The sequence below is a fragment of the Lynx canadensis genome, chromosome F1 (assembly GCF_007474595.2).
Source record: "Lynx canadensis isolate LIC74 chromosome F1, mLynCan4.pri.v2, whole genome shotgun sequence".
Classification (NCBI taxonomy): domain Eukaryota; kingdom Metazoa; phylum Chordata; class Mammalia; order Carnivora; family Felidae; genus Lynx; species Lynx canadensis.
The window spans coordinates 13,714,465-13,732,819 of NC_044319.2; positions in this window are offsets into that span (position 1 = coordinate 13,714,465).

Here is an 18,355-nt window from a genome sequence, read left to right on the forward strand (position 1 = left end):
CAAAAGGTGAGACTGGTAAAATGAGGCAAGAGGTCAAGTATCATCTTCTGTATCAGTTGCTGGGACTGCAGAAGTCCCGTTTCTTACCTCAACGTAGTCTGATGGAAGAGGTAGAGCTACAGGTGGTGGCTTGAGGTCGTTCAGATTTCTGCCACTAATGACCTGACCTGTTTTCTGGATGCCTTAGGCCATCTTCTGCCCATCGAGGCCTTCTCCTTTCTATCTCTCTTTCCATCTATCTATACTGCTTAACTTCCTAAATATGACTAAGATCTTCTAAAGGTACTTAGGCAGTACTTACTTGGCCTCATTTTTCACCATTTCCTGACACATCAGCTAATACGTGAGATTGTAAATTTTGGTCTTAACTGGTTTCTGAGCAAAAGCAGGAGTCGACAGTTTCCTCACCTGAAATGAAAAGGGAGCCCGCAGACGCATCGGGGCTCCGTGGGGAATCGGAGCGGGGAGATTCCCTTAAGCAGGCCTGTGCTGCCAGATGCGTGGGCCTCAGGTTGAAGGGCAATAGTGCAGAGGAGCTAAACCAGGAGGGACAGCCCTCCTGGTTCCGGTCCTTCCCGATTTCGATTTCAATTCTTTTACCCTGTGTAAAAGACTCCAGCAGGCATCTCAAAGAAATGGCATAGGACTTCACCAAAAGATTGCTTGGAAAATCAGTGCACACGTAAGGTCGAGGAATTAAGGTATCCATAATTTCTGATCTCCCATGTTGACTAGCCCACCTGTTCTGTGGGGAATGATCCCTGGTTTACTGACTTAGGGCTGGAAGTACGCATAGTGTTCACCTGAGGTGGTTTTTAGTATTTGTTTGGCTAAGGGATTCCATGGCTTGTACAGAATATGAGTACTAACGTAAATTAAGGGTAATTGGTGCCAGGGAGGAGCTGCTCTCCAACTCCTCAGTATGAGAAGCTGAAAATACCAAATATAAAGCCATACTCCCCCACGGAAGCTGCTAGTGATACCCACAGTGGGGGGATTGATTGGGTATTGGATTTCTATAACCTGGTCATTGAAAAGGATGTTACAAATTTTCCTCTTAAATGGCTGTTAGCAGATTTTCTATCAGCTTAAAGCCACACAGGGAAAAACGGAGTTACTCATAATAAATGTTACTCGCCCCTTCCCTGCAGCCCAGGATCAGGGCATGGTTCAGGTACCTGAGATTTTTAACCTTCATCCTGAAGGTACTTTGAGACGCAAGCAGGAAGCACAGAATGGTGGAGTAGGCCTCCCACGTGAAGCCATCCCCTTCTCCCACATGAGTGCTTTTCATTCCAGAAGGATTTGTGTAGCACCGGACATGTGGCAGGCATCACCCTTGCGAGGTCCTGAATCCCAGAGAGGCATGATTCCACCCTCCCAAGGAGCACAGAGGGAAAAAGACGCAGGTGGAACTTCTTCCCTGGTGGTGAAGGTTACCCATGGGACAGACCGCGCTCCGACCCTCGGGTGCCCATCCACACCTCTGGTACAAAGGCTCTCCCCAAGTGTGTTCTGACCAGAAGTCACAGGGGAAAAGTGGTGACAAAGGGTAATACCCCGGCCTCGCATGTCCGAAACTGGCTTCTTCCCAGGCCTGCCGTGTCTGGAGAGAAATAGCCAAATTTAGAAGTTGCCTGTGCGCCAGGCTCTGTTCTAATTGACACGTATCAGCTGACTCCTCCCAACGTCCTCCTGAGGTAGGTGACTTTCCAGTCTCCCTTAGGCGTTAGAAGAATGAGGCACAGGTCACTTGCCCAAAGCTACGCAGTAGTTGCGGGTGTTGGTCCCGGCAGTCTGAGTGCCCAGCACAAGCTCTTGACCGCTGAGCTATGGGCAGCGCTGGACTTGAAGTTACTAAGAAAGATCACAGCTCTCGGTTTTTCCAGCCGTAACACAGAAACGATTCTTCCTCACAGGGTTCTGATGATTAAATGAAATAAGATACGTATAAATAGAATGCCTGGTGTCTGGTAGGTTGCAAAAAAACCGAGCAGGTCATTGTCTTGCTAAATCTACGTCGCTTAATCTGGTGTCTGCTCTTCAGACTCCAGGAATTCTCTGGAGTTAAATAGCTTCTGTAAACATGGCAGCAGGTCAGGGTTTCTCTTGCCCATTTCAGATGATACGGAGGGAATCTCGTTCCTCAGAGGTGTCTCACGGCAAGAGAAGCCATGTTGGTGGAGGTAACTTTGAACTCCCTCCCAAGTAAGGTCCCACGTAAGACTGCACCTCAAAAAACGCGGTTCTCTACGAAAAACCGTTGGAAGACCATTGACATCTTTTCTAACTCAGTGGTTTGAATTCTTCCCATTAGAAGGCATCGCATAGGCCTGAGCTCCACTCTGGATGGTCTCTGCCATTCTAAAACCACATTTCTCCTAGTTCTTGGGTTGTGCAAATGAGTTAAGGACGGCACAGCACCAAATAGGTAACCATGTATTCATTTGTTCAGCGGTTGTGTTGGGTTCCAGAGGAAACTGCAAAAGATGCGTACGGGGAGTTTCTTGGGGCCTGACCGTGGGGTGAACATTTGTGAGGGAGTAAAAAGGAGGACTGGGCAGGAGGAAGAATTGAACTGAGATGCTGTTGCAACAAAGGCTGTACAGAGATCCTGTGAGATGCTCTGGAAACACGATATTCCTGCGGTATCCATCAGGCCAGAGGGCCAGACTTTTATACCTTCGGCGTAGTCTGATTACTGCATCCAGTGTGGGCCATCCTTTCACCACTCAGATGCGCCGGCTTCAGAGAAGCAGCTCTGGGAATAGCTTCAGAGTCCGCCGCATTTCTTCCTGCTTCGAAGAAGGTTAGTGGGCAAAACACAGACCCTGCCATCGAAGCTGGTGTCCCGGCCACAAGTGACCTCCTCCCCTCTCCTCCTCCTAGAGCGCTCTATCAACTCGCACCTCTGCTGGTCAGGATGGCTTGACCCGCTCCTAATCTCTGAGGGAGTCTGAGCCCTTGTTCACCAGGTCTTTCTACCACAGGCAGCCATGTTTATCTGCCCTTTTAGATCACTTGAGAGTCAGACATATTCTTCCTTGGCCCAATTCCTGAGGACTGGAGTCTCCTGCACCTCTGCCAAATGGTAACTTCTTTCCTTGCCTGCTGTTCCTTGGCAAAATGACCCCGAAGTAGCTCTAAGCTATAAAGCTTAATGGGTATGTCCCTGTGTCACTAGTAGATGCATTCCTCTTCTCAGAGCAAGAACCTCTAAACCAGGGGCACCTGGGTGGCCCAGTTGGTTCAGTGTCAGCTCAGGTCATGATCCCAGGGTCCTGGGATGGGGCCTCCACACTCAGCGCAGAGCCTGCTTGAGATTCTCTCTCTCCCCGCGCCTTTCTCCCCATGCTAGCGTGCACGCGCTCCCTAAAATTAAAAACAACCCACGGGGCCCAGAGTTGCAGGGATGAGAAACCCAGCTTCTCTAAGTGGGTCACTGGGAGTGACGCTAAACTATTCAACTCCACCTCTGGTTTCTAAAAGGGCAGTCCTGCATGTTAGTTACCTAACGCTATGTTACAAATTATCCCAGAACTTAGTGGCTCAAATGACAAACATGATCTCAGTTTCTGTGGGTCAGGAACACAGGTGCAGTTTAGCTAGGTCCCTCTGGCTCCGGGTCTTGCATGAGTGCGTAGGGCCATTGACAGAGGATGCAGCCCATTTTAAGGCTCAGAGAGAGTCAGCCCTCTTCCAAGATCACTCATGGTCATTGGTAGGCTGCTGTCCCCTCATCACTGGGCCTGTCCCCGGGGCCACCTCACATTATGGCAGCTGGCTTCAAAACAATCAGTCCAAGAGGCAGTGAGAAAACAAGACAGATCACGGTCTTTTTGTAAATTTGTCCGGAAGTGACATCCTGTCACTTCTGCCATATTGTGTTTATCAGAAGCCAGTCAATTAAGTCCACACTCAAGGGGCACAGTCACACAGGGCTGTGAATGGCAGGAGGCAGGGATCATCAAGGATTCTTAGAAGCTTCCTGCCACACCATCTTTGAGCGGTATTGTCTCCGAGCTGGCTCTGCCATTGCATCTTCAAAAGGCCATTCCAGTCAATCAGGCTGGCAGGTTCCAGAGGATACCGTATGTCATAGAAACGGCGGATTCCGGGCTCCGTGCCCACTGCACATCTCTTTGGCTGTTAGTGCAGATTCTTTGGTCCGAGGAGGTGGAGGGTCCCATCAGGGTAGAATAAACACTGATGATGCTGGCCGAGGTCCTGCAGGCAGAAAAAGCAAACCCATATACAGAATGTGTCGATTCTAGTCACCCAAGTGCTGGGCGATTTTGCAGCCATTTTATTTCCAAGCTCCTGACCAACAGCCAAGCCCTATACCATTGTATTTATTCTTGCTTTGGACCACTTCTCTCCCCACACAGTAAATGTCCAGATGCATTGCCCTAAACTGTGTGTTGGGACAATTTTCCCTCATCACTGTCGTTTGCGCCCCCCCACCCCCGCCCGCCGCCTGCCGTAGAGCAGCAGCTATCCAATTTGGGGTTGTACCCACATAGTGAACCGACAGAACCACACTTCAGTTTTTTCCTTCTAAGGTGACCATCAGGGACCCTTCACACACACATACGGGGGAGCTTAGGGAGAAGTTCTGGTGTGAAAGATCTGGGGCCCTGGGCCCCCTATTCGTCCCTCAGGTTCTAGCTGTGTCGTTGCCATCTTAGGATGGATTGCCACAGGGCCTGCTCAAACCGTTCAAGACGGGTGGTTCTGGCCATTTAGTGGCTTCGTATCCCAAGGTCAGGGGCTCGGTTTCTCTCAGGAGCCTTGAATACAACACCGTTGCAGATGGCCTTGCATTATAATCCTCTTCCTGGAGCTTGGCACACATCAGCTTTTCCATCACCAATACCTTTAATACCGTGAGGTCGTCTAGTTAGTGCTGACCAAGTGGCTGGGAGCCCACCCGCCCCACTGCCTGCACCCGCAGGGGCCCTTCTCGCTCCAGAACCTGCTCAGAGCTGGCGTACTTCCGTGTCGCCCAGTACGTAGGTTGAGGTTGAGCAGGATTCCTAGGCGTGGAGCATGTTGCTTCAGAATCCAGAGAGGCCCGCCAGTCATGTGCTCCACCTAGAAGCGTGGTGAGAGACGGGAGGTGCAATACTGTGTCCTTTAATCTGGAGGTAATGGAACGGCGTGTCCTGGACCCTTGGATCCCCGCGAACTTCACTGACGGGGTAGGTCCGCATCGATCTGCTCTAACACGCACGTGGCTTTGGACGTGGCAGCTGCTCTTAGATGGGGCTGCGACTCTGTTGAGTTTGCTGTAATCTTCAGTGTGGTTTTGTAGAGGCCAGAGGAGCGAGGTCAATGCGGATGTTCTAGGAACCACCACCCCTGCACCCTTCAGGTTTGTAAGGACAACATCAATCAGCACTATTCCCACCTGCCACAAGGTATTTCCTCTAGTGTCTGGGGGGCAGGGGCGTGATTTAGGTTGTTCCCTCTGCGATAGCTGGTACCTCAGGCCAAGGCCTCTATTAGAATACCGCCAACCTGCAAGTTGGTCCATTCCAATGGTATACTCAGAACATACGGAAATGACCACTGGGCAAGTCATGGACCCGGTGGACTCGCTGAGTTAGACCTGGACCAGGACTCTCTATTCCGGGCCTCTCTGCGCCCCCAACTCTAACAGAAGGACCATGTTGACACTTTGAATATCAGCATCAGGTTGAATCTTGTGTCCAAAAATCTTCAAAGTGTGTGGATATTCTGTCCCCAGTGTATGGTGACTTGAGTAAATGGCCCTAGGTCCCTATTGGCCGTCATTACCATATACAGTTGCCGTGGTATTACGGGCTCCTTCATCCATCTGATTTCCCTCTTAGTGGGTTCCAGGTCCAGAACCTGAATAATAGATGGTGGCTTTTTATTGAGGTGGCTGCCCTCAACCTCCTTGTCATCCACCATATTGATTTGCTCGTAGAAACTGAGCGATATTTGTTGACCATTGACTATTCCTGTGAATGCTGTGTTCTATGAACCGCCTCTATGGTTCTGTGGGGGGGTCAAACCTCCCAGCTGCCACTCTGATTTTGCTGCTCGTTATGGTAATTTTATCCACATGTTCTTGATCACTGAATACCTCCAGCTGACCTCTTGTCTTATCACCTAGTTTCTTCACTGCTCTATGTGAGGCCAATTCCAATAACTGGATCTTGTGCTGTCAGCCTCCTACAGAGGACAGAGCCTCCCAATGATGCTGGAGCCCTTCTGTGCAGTACTTACCTGGTCCCTTTGGTAAAATGAGTGTTCTCCTGGCTCACCCACAGAGCATACTCAACTGGCGAGTTCTGTGTCCTTTTACAGTCTATCCAGTCTAGAATGCCCATTTCTCTGATCCTTTGGTTCCCTTTTTCCACCATCTGTTCTAGAATTTCTACTTCATTTAATGTGGGCCATCCCTTACTCCAAACTTCTAAGAACCATCATGGGAGTAGATGAGCACTATCTCCTAGGGTCCTTGCTGGGGAATTATGTATCTCAGGAGAGTGGCCTCCCAAACTCCCCTTAACCCAGCACTTTTCTGGTGAGTTGCTGATGGTGACTCGATATTGGTCTCATAGCCAGAAGGGAGGTCCTGAAGGGATGTGTGTTGCCTTATAAGACAGAGGCCTCTATAACCTCTTCAATCAAAAGGAGTGCTGGTCCCCAGTAGGGAGGGCTGGGTCATTCCTGCAGGCCCTGGTGATCGGGTGCATCTGGGGTTTCAAGGTCTCCAAGTGTATCACCCCAAAGTCTTCATCCCAAATCTCAGGATCCTGCTGCTTTCCAGCCTTGCTGGGACTGAGAAGTCTGCCTTCTCTGAGATGCTATTTATCTCATGATTAGGTCTTACACAACCATATCCTCAGCTTTCACTGCCCTTTGGCTGGGGAGAAATAAGAGTCCCTTTACGTGTGGCCAAGGTGGCCTCTTCCTCCCCTCACCTTCGATTGCAGATCTCTAACCCCAATTTTTCATCGTCTTTCTCAAAAACATCAGTAGCCGTGAGCAAGAAGCACTATCCTTACAAATTAGTGCTTCCCACGAACCTCTCAAAAGCATGAGATATTGAACCTGCCAGTTCATTCCTTCTCACCAGAGTCCCATCCCAAGACACCACCAATGAAAATTTCACCACGTGGCCATTGCAACCTGCTGGGCTCTTTGTCCTCCACTTGCCACCGGTGACGGGGTTGCCCCTGTCTGATAAGCCACCACCCAAATCTGCTTTTAGAGTCTGCTTCCTCAAACCACTGCTGGTAGGCACAGTGTTAGGTTGAGTTTCCTAGGAAACACAAGTAAGATTTATGTGCAGGAAGTTCATTGGTGGAATGCCCTCTGCATATGCACCTGCTGGAGAGCGAAGTGAGTAGGAGGAGTGAAGCTGCAGTACAGTTTCACACTGGCCTCGGGAGCTACGGTCAAAGTGAAGCAAGGGGGCTGGGCATTCACACCCCTATATTGGTCAGTCATTGGACGAGGGCTCTCCTTTGTCTCTAGGCGAAGGCCGTGAACTTGGCCAAGGCACCTGTCTGCAGCTGAAAGCAATGCTTGGAGAGGGACTCAGCTGAAAGCCATCAGCCACCGACATTCGCAGCCACTAGGGAAACAAGTGCCTGGGTCTGAAAGGGATCCGGATGGCCCAACCACAGCATCTGCTACAACACGCTGAGTGCTGTTCTAGGTGTTCAGATACAGCAGACAAAAGCCATGTTCTTTACTCCGTTTTATTTTTTTAAAGTGTCTTTATTTGAGACAGAGAGAGATGAGTGGGGGAGGGGCAGAGAGAAAGAGAACCCCAAGGAAGCTCCGTGCTGTCAGTGCAGAGTCCGATGCAGGGCTCGAACTCACGAAACCGTGAGATCATGACCTGAGCCGAAACCAAGAGTCGGTCGCTGAGCCGACTGGACTCCCCTCTTTTCTACATTTTAGATGGAATACTCAGGCAAGGCATCACTGTGCTGAACAGAGATGTGGAGGAAGGAAGGAGACAAACTGCAGATATTGGGGCAAGAGTTTTCCAGGTAGAGGCAACAGCCAAGAGCAAAGCCTGGCTTAGACAGTGTCCCTGGGTGTTCAAGGAACAGTGAGGAGGCCAGATAATTGAAGCAGAGTCAGAAAAAAGGAGAGCAATAATTGTTGAGATCAGAAAAACTGGGGATGGGGGAAGGGGCCAGACCGTATTGGGCTTTGAATGCCACTGTAAGGGGTTTTGGCTTTTATTCCCAGTGAAATAGAAAGCCACTGGAGAGTTTGAAGCAGAGGAGTAGCATGACATATTTTAAAAGGATCACTCTGGCTGTGGGTTGGGGACAGACTGACGGAGGGACAAGGATCCAAAAGGCAGGCCAGTAGGAAGCAATGCAATTCTCCTGCCAAAGATGATGATGAGCTGTGGGCCAGGGGGGTCACAGTGAAGGTGGTAAGAAGGGCCTGGATTCTGGGTACAGCTTAAAGAGCATAGCTGTCCATCTGCTGATGGATTAAATGTGAATTAGAGAGAGAGAGAGAAGGCAAAGATGACTACTAGATTTGAGGCTCAAGCAGCTGAAAGGATGGGGCTGCCCTTCAGAGAAATGGGGGAGGTGGTGGAACACTTTTGAAGGAGTTTAGAGTTCGGTTCTTGGACGTGTTGCGCTTAAATATTTATTAGTTAAATGGAGATGTCAAGTAAGCAGTAGATGTATTAGTCTCGAGTCCAGGGGACAGAGCGGAACCTGAGAGACAGAAAGATGGATGTCATCGTCCATGGTATCTAAATACCATCGGATGGTATTTAAATGATGCAACTAAATGAGATCAACAGGGAAGTGGGCATAGAGAAGCGAAGGAATTTGAGGACTGAGCCTAGGATGTGCTAATGTTAAAAGAGTTTAGGGAGATGAGAAGAAACAAGCAAAAGGAACTGAGGAAGCAACCAGTGAGGTCAGAGCAGGGGAAGTGTGATGTCCTGGAAGTCAAGGAAGGAAACGTCTCAGGAAGGAGGGAGTCATCTATGGTTTCAGATGCCACTGGCGTGGATTTGATGGAGAACAGAAGGAAAGGAACTGGAGGCAACGAATACAGACAACTCTTTTCCAAGAAATGTTTGCTTATTTGCGTTGTGGTGGGAAACAGTGGGTGCAAGAGTGGGTTTCAACAGAAACAACATGTCTGTACGCTGATGGGAACGAGCCAACAGGGAGGGATGAGCTGGCGTTCTGGAGGGAAGGACTGCCGAGCAGAGGCTGGAGTGGGTGCGAGAGGACGGGATCCGGTGCCGAGTGCAAGGTGACTCAGGGCGCCAGTGGTTCTCCTGTGGTCGGGGGGAAAGGAGACAAGAATATCGGTAGACGTGCTCTGCGAGTTCTTACCATCGCTTCAGTTTTCCACACTGAGAGTTGGGAGGAAGTGTTGAAGGTTTGAGGAGAGATGAGAGGTTTCTAGGCTTGGGATAAGCACCCACTTGGAGTCTGCAGTCATGAATTTAAAGCAAGACTAGTCCGAGGGCGCCAGGTGGCTCAGTCAGTTAAGCGTCTGACTTTGGCTCAGGTCATGATCTGACAGTTTGTGGGTTCGAGCCCCACGTAGGGCTCTGTGCTGACAGCTCAGAGCCTGGAGCCTGCTTGGGATTCTCTGTCTCCCTCTCTCTCTGCGCCTCCCCCGCTCGTTCCCATGCCTCTCTAAATAAATAAATAAACATTTTTTTTTCATTTTTTTTTCAACGTTTATTTATTTATTTGGGACAGAGAGAGACAGAGCATGAACGGGGGAGGGGCAGAGAGAGAGGGAGACACAGAATCGGCAACAGGCTCCAGGCTCTGAGCCATCAGCCCAGAGCCTAACGCGGGGCTCGAACTCACGGACCGCGAGATTGTGACCTGGCTGAAGTCGGACGCTTAACTGACTGCGCCACCCAGGCGCCCCAATAAATAAACTTTTAAAAGAAGAATCATGTTGGTAGTTGTAAAGTCGTCTGGCTTTTCTACAGAATACGTGTTCTCATTTTATTTTACCCACGTATGTGTTTTGTGAGTGGAAAAACATAGTTGTGACGTTTATAAACTTTGATGCCAGGCTGATGGTGTTTTGAACACCAGCTTTATGAGCAGTGGCTTCCTCCTATTTTGGTCAGTGTAGAGAAAAAACCTTCTTGCTTTAATATTACCAGGACTTCTTCTTACCTATCTGGACTGTAAACTTCGTGTTCAGATGTCTCGATTCAGAAACATGTCTTAGATAAGTACAGACCATCCTAAAGGATGCCTAGCATAGGAGGTAGGGACTGGCTTTGTGTCGCAGCTCATCGCTTTAGATGTATCTGAATGACATCACACTTCCCAAGGGTCCCTACCTAAAGCTCAGATGTTGTTCTCCAAAGCCATTGTGTCAAAACAGCAGCAAAGCAACACAAAACAGACCCTTTTAAGAAATCCATACCGTCCCTGTGTCCCTTCTGAAGTCGACATGCAATGATTGCTTCTGACATATTCGAACACGATGAAGATAGTTGTTTACATTTTGCAGACCCCTCACACTCGAGAGACTTTGGTGATCCTATGGCTCCAGAAAACCGGAACACAATGCTATCACAGATCCTGACTCAATTTAAGTCCTTGTCGGGCTCCCACGAGGATCTCAGCACTCTGCCAAGCCCTAGGATGGGAGGGAAGGGAAAAAAGAGCTCCCGCTTTCAAAATGCATATTTGTGAGGAAAAGCCTTACATTCATGGCATTATATGAGGGGGAATATATGCATACACATATATTCATCCCGGGGCTAAATGCATCTATTTAAATATTTTTTTAAAGTTTATTTATTTAGAGAGTGCGAGCAGGGGAGGGGCAGAGAGAGGGAGACAGAGAATCCCAAGCAGGCTCTGCACTCTCAGCACAGAGCCCGAGGTGGGGCTCGATCTCATGAACTGTGAGATCATGACCTGAGCCGAAATGAAGTCAGAGGCTTAACCGACTGAGCCACCCAGGCGCCCCTATCTTTAAATAATTTTAAATAAAAAAGAACAGGTAAAAACGAGGCATTTTTGCAAATATTTTCTCAACCCTCACTCCTGCTCTAGGAGAGTGTCCCTCCCCTTTTACAGGTAAGAAAACCTGGGCTCATGGAGGTGAAATCACTTGCCCAAGATCACTCAGCTCAAAAGTGGGAGTCCGTGAAATCAACGTCCGTTCCAAAGCCGGAGCACCTGCCACGTCAGTGGAAGTGCCAGGATCCTCAGGAAGGGTGGGCGCAGTGACTGCTGGGAGGGGGGTGCGCGGGAATTAGCTTTTGAAAACGGAGTCATTAGATCACAGGTCAGATGTCACATTTACGGGCGTCTGGGGCAGCGCTTCCTGGTGGCCCAGGCGGCAGACAGCCCTTCCCTGCTCTGCACTCAAGACTCACTTCCTCCTGCAACATCTGTGAGGATTCCTCATCAAGGACACTTCTGCAGGGAAAATTTGGGTCAGCTGCTACCTTCTAAGGGCAAATCAACCCCATTAAGCCCAGTTCCCGAGAGAGCCTGACTACCGGGGGATAAAAGACCGGAAGAAGCGAGCCGACGGCAGTGGCGTTTTGGTCTTTTCCTTCTCTGAGGGCGTGGGGTGTAGCAGAAGTGTGGGTACAGAGTCTGTAACAAGGGCATTTCTTCAAGGACCATGAGCTGAAGTGCGGACGGGGTCACACGCTGAGCTGATCTGGGATCAGAAGGTAACTCGGTTGGCATCCTCCTAGGAACGAACTTCTCCAGCCAGATCGGGCCGCTGAGCTCAGGTCATCGCAATTCACCCTGGAGGAACCAGAGTGTAACCTAGAGAGTGCGACGGCTCCAGGAATGGAGACTCCTCTCCTGTTCCTGTGAGATGGCTTGTCGCTGGGGCAGAACTTGGGGGGGTCCTTGGCTCTGCAGTGGAGTCCTTGAAGCCGGCCGGGCCGAGGCTCAGATTCTGGCTCTGTGCCCCTGGGGAAGCTACCGAATTTCTCCACTGCTCAGTTTCCCCATTCATCCCACGGGGATCACAGCACTTGGCACAGTTACTGTGGTTAGCAAATAAGATGACATAAAAGGACATCCAAGGGGGGGGCCCCGGCACTAAGTGGGCGGCCGCTGTTACCTTTGTCCTCACTCTCAAGCCCCCAGGGTCTATGCCACGTGCATATCTAAGTACCTGGTCCGCCCCCGCTTTGTCCCTGTCCCTTTCCTGTTCTCTAGAAGGTAAGCACTCTGGGAAGGAAGCTCCGCGTGGGTCAGTGATGCCAAACAGCGCTGGGGGGCAGGGGCTCCGTGGGCGTTGCACCTGTTACAGGGGAGGCAGAACGGGACAGGGCCCAGCTGCGCTACCTGGGGATACACCGTCCACCTCTCTTTCACCTCAGCTTTCACCTAGGGGTCAGCGCGACTGCTCTGGATTTTGAAGCGCTATCTGCCTCCCGACAGGCGGGGCTGGGGGAGGGGGGTGGGGGTGGGGGTGGGGTGGCAGCAAACGTGCTGGACCCACGTGTGACCCGTGCAGAACATTTACTGGCGCTTGTATCTTAGGTTCGTCGGGGCGGTGAATCTAAATTCCTGGAGTCCTCTGAGTGCAAGGCCATGGCTCGGAAAAGCACGACAGACCACGACAATAACCTACTTTACGGAGGAGACCTAGGCTCCGAGGTGAGCAGGCGCAGGGTCACCGTGGCCCCCAGGTACTTGAGAGCGCTCTGGCTCGGTGGGGGGTGGGGGGGCGGAGCATAAACGCTGATCCCCACGGGGACCCCTGAAACTGCAGGAAACATTGCTTTTCGGGCATTCAACTGCCTTCATCCGCTGCTTCGGGGCAGGTGTTGTGGCTGAGACACCGCTTTGTCACCCACCGTGGGAAACAGACTAACCTGGTCTTTCACGGACCCCGCCCCCCCTCCAAAACTTGTCCGCATTCCCAGCCAGGCCATAAGCTCCCTGCAGGCAGGTCCTTCTTCTCCCCTCCGCCACCGTGCGCCTGGTGCCCGGGACTGTGCTGGCCAGCCCTTAGAAGAGGCGCTGACACCGCGGGGCAGCCAGCCCCTGTGGGGCGTGTGGGAATTCTGGACCCACTGCCTGACCCCTTCCCCTGATGGTGTTTAGCGGTCGTTGTTTATCCAAAAATTCAAACTTAACTGGGCAACTTGCATTTTCCTTTGCAAACTCTGACGAGCCTGTGACAGCCTCTGTGGGGTGTCCCGTCCTGTCTCTGGTCTGGTCTCTGGCCCAAGACCACTGCTCTATGAAGGTGTATAAAGAACTATTAGGACTCCCATGTACATGAAAGCGAAGCTCTATTGAAACTGATGTTTGGGGGATGGACAGCACCCTCTGCTGAATGCCCAGTGGTCATGGGTCCATCACGAGACCTTCCCGGGGGAGGGGTGGGAGCCGCACGCTGGGGGAAGTCCTGGCGCTTCTTCGCTCACTTGCAGCAAATGCCAGTATGTTGCAAACAACGTGTGTGGGTTAAGTGGATTTACACGGTGTGTTATCTGCTCTTAATGAATGTAACCCTCCAAAGGGACAAGCAGCCTAACAGCATTTCTGCCAAGAAACCTGATTGAAGTCATTTCTAATCATGCAAATGTGCATAAACAGCGAAAATTGGCAAAGCTTGCTGATTGGAAATACCTCCGTCCAATATTATTCATAGTGCCTCTTGACCTTAGAGTTTTGGGGAATGTAAGATATTGATTAAAAATATTATATATAATTTCTTCACATATATGGGGTGTCAGAAACCTATACTGACAAGGGTACGTGGCAAATTTGACCCCACTGGTTTATTCCGCGAGCATGGGCCTTGGTTCCCAGGGGCTGCGGTCACTGTGCACTCGCACCTACTGAGAAAGGAAGAGATTCCACACCTCTGAAGCCTCTCCTAGCCCCCCTCCCCGTTTACTTCCTCCATCAGCAACATTAGGGATCAGGTCTGACTGGGGGATGCGGCAGGGGACGTGTGGTGGGGAGATCTGAGTCCGGATTCCAGTTCTGCCTTTTCCTAGCCGTGTGACCCGGGTCCATCCTTTTGTGTCTCCGGCTTTTCAGCGGACAAGCTTACTGGGTGGTGTGGCCGAGAATCTGCAGATCATTAGTTTCTAGCCCCAAGTTCCTGGAACAGAGTAGGTGTTCAGGGAACAGTTGACTCTGAATCTTTAAGCCCTCGACAGGCCTAGTCCTACTCTCTTGAGGGCAGGGTTTGCCCAGCCTGGGGGAGAATGGGAACACCGTGGTGTATACCCCAGCAGAAGGCAGGCTTGGGGGAGTGCAGGCGGGAAGTTAGGAGAGGCGAAGTGAAATTGTCTGGGCTGGCCAGAGAATAGCTGGGATGCAGAGCCCTCGGCCGCGATGACAGAAAGCTGGGGGGCGGGGGGAGAAGCGGGCACCACTGCGCTCTGAGAAGAGCTGACTCACAATGAAAGCGTAGAGTGCATCTCCCTCTTGCCAGGATAGACAGTTCCATCAGCCTGGGTAAAGGAGTCAGGAAGGATGTCCTTTAGAATGTGGAGTGGTTCTCTTTAGGTGCTGGGATCTGGAGGTTTCTTTTTCTTTTCTTTTTTCTTTTCTCTTTTCTCTTCTCTTCTGTTAAAAAATCCTATGTGTTTAAATAACATTCAGTGTGCCTTTCCTCCCAGAGAAGAGAGATTTACCAAGAAAAGTGATGAAGCCAGGGAGATGATTTCCAATCTGGATTTGAACAAGTCCGTTCTAGCAGGGCGGGCCCTGCGGTACCCCCAGCCGCTCCCTCTCCTCCAGTGGAGGACCACAAGGGCTAAGGGGGCTTTTACATCACTCCAGGAAGGTTCCCATCAAGTCCTTGGGGTTGGTCTTTGAAGATGGTCTTGGAACATCTCTGTTCTTTCTTTCCTGTTTTTCTTTTCTTACAACCACCGTTGAGTGTTGGCTATCCTCACTAATGTAATTAGAGCAATTTCTGGTTTTTCAAGTCAGGTCTCTGATATATGTACACGTTTGATCTTTAATTCGTGCCATTCTGCAGAGCATTTATGGTAGTCGAGTGTATCAGAATTTTTTTAAAAATCAGGCTTTGATGTTTGTTATTAAATCTGGATGAATGAAAAGTCCAGGACTCTGTGCCTTTAAATCTAAAAAGATTTGAGCTCCAGAGAACCATGAGATATTTGGGTTTTCAGAACTCGGCCTGGGACGCTACAGTTTTATGGCCTTTCGCACTGATTTAACTGCGCCGCATCCCGTCTCCTGTGCAGGGTGCTTATGTGTCACATTTATGGACACTGTTTTCAAAGTGTGCCTCCAGGGGATCTCAGTGAATTTCAAACTCTAACAGAAGAAACCTAACCTGACTGCTTTTCACAGCCCAGTGCAGAGTAGGAAAGAAGTCTATCGCTTAGACCCCATGTTCAAGGCTCTCCACCAACCCCAAAGCACCGCTGAGGACTTCCAAGGCTTTTCTGAGCAGTTTGAAAGCATCAGCGATGCGATCATTCGAATCCACATATGGGAAATGTACTGAGGGGCCATCTTTGAGTTCTTCCACTTCATAGGGTCCTTGTGGGTGTCGTCTCTCCAAGCCTGCCCTTAAACACGTGCTCTGGTCCCCCTACCCACATAGTCTGTGGGCTGTGCCTTTGGTCCGGTCAGGTTCCTTACTTGCAGTCTGTCGTGGCAGCGTGGGGCAGGGGCTGGGGGCAGCACGCACGGGGTGCCTGTCCTTGCCAGCTGGGTGCTCCACATACACATGACCTCATCCTCAGATGAGAAAACAAACCTACACTGTCCAATGGTGTGGCCACCTGTGCCTACATAAGTTTATTTTGTACATGTTTATTTTGAGAGAGAGAGAGAGAGAGAGAGGGAGGGTTGGGGGAGGGGCAGAGAGGGAGAGAGAGAATCCCAAGCAGGCTCCACACTGTCAGCACAGAGCCCTACAGGGGGCTCGATCTCACAAACCATGAGATCGTGGCCTGAGCTGAAAATCAAGAGTCAGACGCTTAACTGACCGAGCCACCTAGACGTCCTGTGGCTATTTAAAATTTAATTCATTAAAATTAAATAAAGTTCACTTACTCAGTTGCACTAGCCACGTTTCAAATACTCAGTAGCTGTGTGGGGCTCGTGGCCACCATGTTGGATGAGGCAGACCTAGAATGTGCCTATCATTATATAAAGTTCTATTAGTGCTGGAACAGAGGTTAAGTGACTTACTTGTTTAAGGTCAAACAGCCAATGAAGAATAGGATCCAGGAGGGGCACCTGGGTGGCTCATTTGGTGAAGCGTCCAACTCTTGATTTCGGCTCAGCTCCTGATCTCGAGGTTCATGAGATTGAGCCCTATGTTGGGCTCTGCCCTGATGGTGCAGCGCCTGCTTGGGATTTTCTCTCTCTCCCTCCGCCCCTCCCTCACTCTTGCTCTCTCTCAAAAAAAAAAAAAAAAAAAAAAAAAAAAGTAGAATGCAGGAGGGCAAAGAGTGAGAAAGACTAACCCTTGTGGTATTTTATTTCCAGTTATTCCTGAGCCAACTCCAGGATGGTTTTTCTTCGGTTCCCTATTTTTTTAAATACTGACCAAAACATGAAAATTAAAAAGACTGTCTACTCTGTGAGCCAAGCACTGCTCTAAGGGCATATCACTGAACAAAGCCATCAATTCCTGACTCCATGGAATGTATTTGTTGGTTTGCAGTCACCGAGGGAGCTTCCCAGGTGAAATCAGAAACCAGCCTGTGCGTTCAGAAGGCAGGGAAAGACGGGAAGAAAGGCCAGCCACCCTGGGCTGGTAGGTGGCAGGTTTAGTGAGCAAAGGGAACTTGCACACAAGGCTTGTCTTGGGTGGCAGCAAGATGAACGGATCCTTGCAACTACTTGCCACGTCTTGAAAAGTTTATAAGGGGCCTTACCTGGGCTTGGTCACGTCTGCCATGCGGGTCTTTTCAAAACCACAACACCGTCTCAAGGCTGTGTCCTCGGAGCAGCCTCTGGGAGTGGGAAGGCAAACAGAACCCACATTCCAAGCACGAGGGAAGGAGGTGAGGAGCCTCTGATTGTGCCGGGGCCAGCTCACAGGCAACGGCGGTCACATCTCGTTGATGACTTTCCCCGACACTCCACTCCTCGTGACGAGTTCTTACAATCTCACAAGCCCCACTCTTTTGCAGTGGACACCGAGTGGTCAGCAAGGGATCTCACTAGCGTGGGGTGGCTCCTGTGGCAGTTATCTGGTGCACTGGAGGCGGATGACACAGCAACAATACAGGTACATGCAAGGGAAGTCACAGATGTACACGATGACTCCCCCAAATCAGTGACAAATTTTTCTACAGGAGTCTATAAGCTGAATCCCTGATTTACCAAGTCCCCTAAGCTGGAAGTCGGATCATTCAGGGTGTTCACTTGTGTCATATGATTTAGTAAAGATGACACCTTCGGGGCGCGTAGGTGGTCAGTCGGTTAAGCATCCAACTTCATTCAGCTCGGGTCATGATCTCGCAGTTCGTGAGTTTGATCCCCGTGTCGGACTCTGTGCTGACAGCTCGGAGCCTGGAGCCTGCTTCAGATTCTGTGTCTCCCTCTCTCTCTGCTCTACCCCTGCTCCTACTCTCTCTCTCAAAAATAAACATTAAAAAAAATAAAGATGACACCTTAGCAGACTCATCAGGTATGAACACACAACATTCTGTCTGGATAATGTAGTCATTTCAGTGTTCGGTAAGGACAGGCTTTGTTGGCTATTATTTAAGACTTGATAGGTCACTATAATAAGGGCTTCTCTATGTGTTCCCAACAGGACTATGGAGGGATCAAAGATGGTGGCCAAGTGATCATATCAGGCAAAGACAGAACATTCCCACCTGGCCTTGAGGAGAGGGAGGTTGGCAACTTTAGAAACGTAACCTGGTTGTACCTACCATAAGTGCTGGCCAGGGAAGGCAGCACTGCCAGAGGGGAGGAGATGAACATGGGGTGAGATAGTCCAGACCAGGACCCCTCCCTTCTCTCTTCTTTTGGTGGTGCGTGTTCCATCAGAGAGGGTACGTTTCAATAGATCTTGAGAGCAGATCCCATTGGAGACTGAGTACTCCCCCATCACCCAGCAGTCCCAAGTAATTCGTCCATCCTGGTGGGACATCCCATTCCACTAGATAACTCCTTCCGCAGGTGTGAGGGGGCTTGGTGTTCTCGGCAGCATAGCACATTCATACATGGTAAGAGTTGCTTAATGGCTTCCATACCTTTACAGTGTTGTGTGCCTCCATGGGGGGTCTCTGGTCCGGCATATGGGACAAAAGGCCCTACTGGTTGACCATTCGAGTGTATTAAGACTGGGACAGAACTTTAATCCACCTGACCATCGTTAGTAATGTGATCTTCTTTTAATA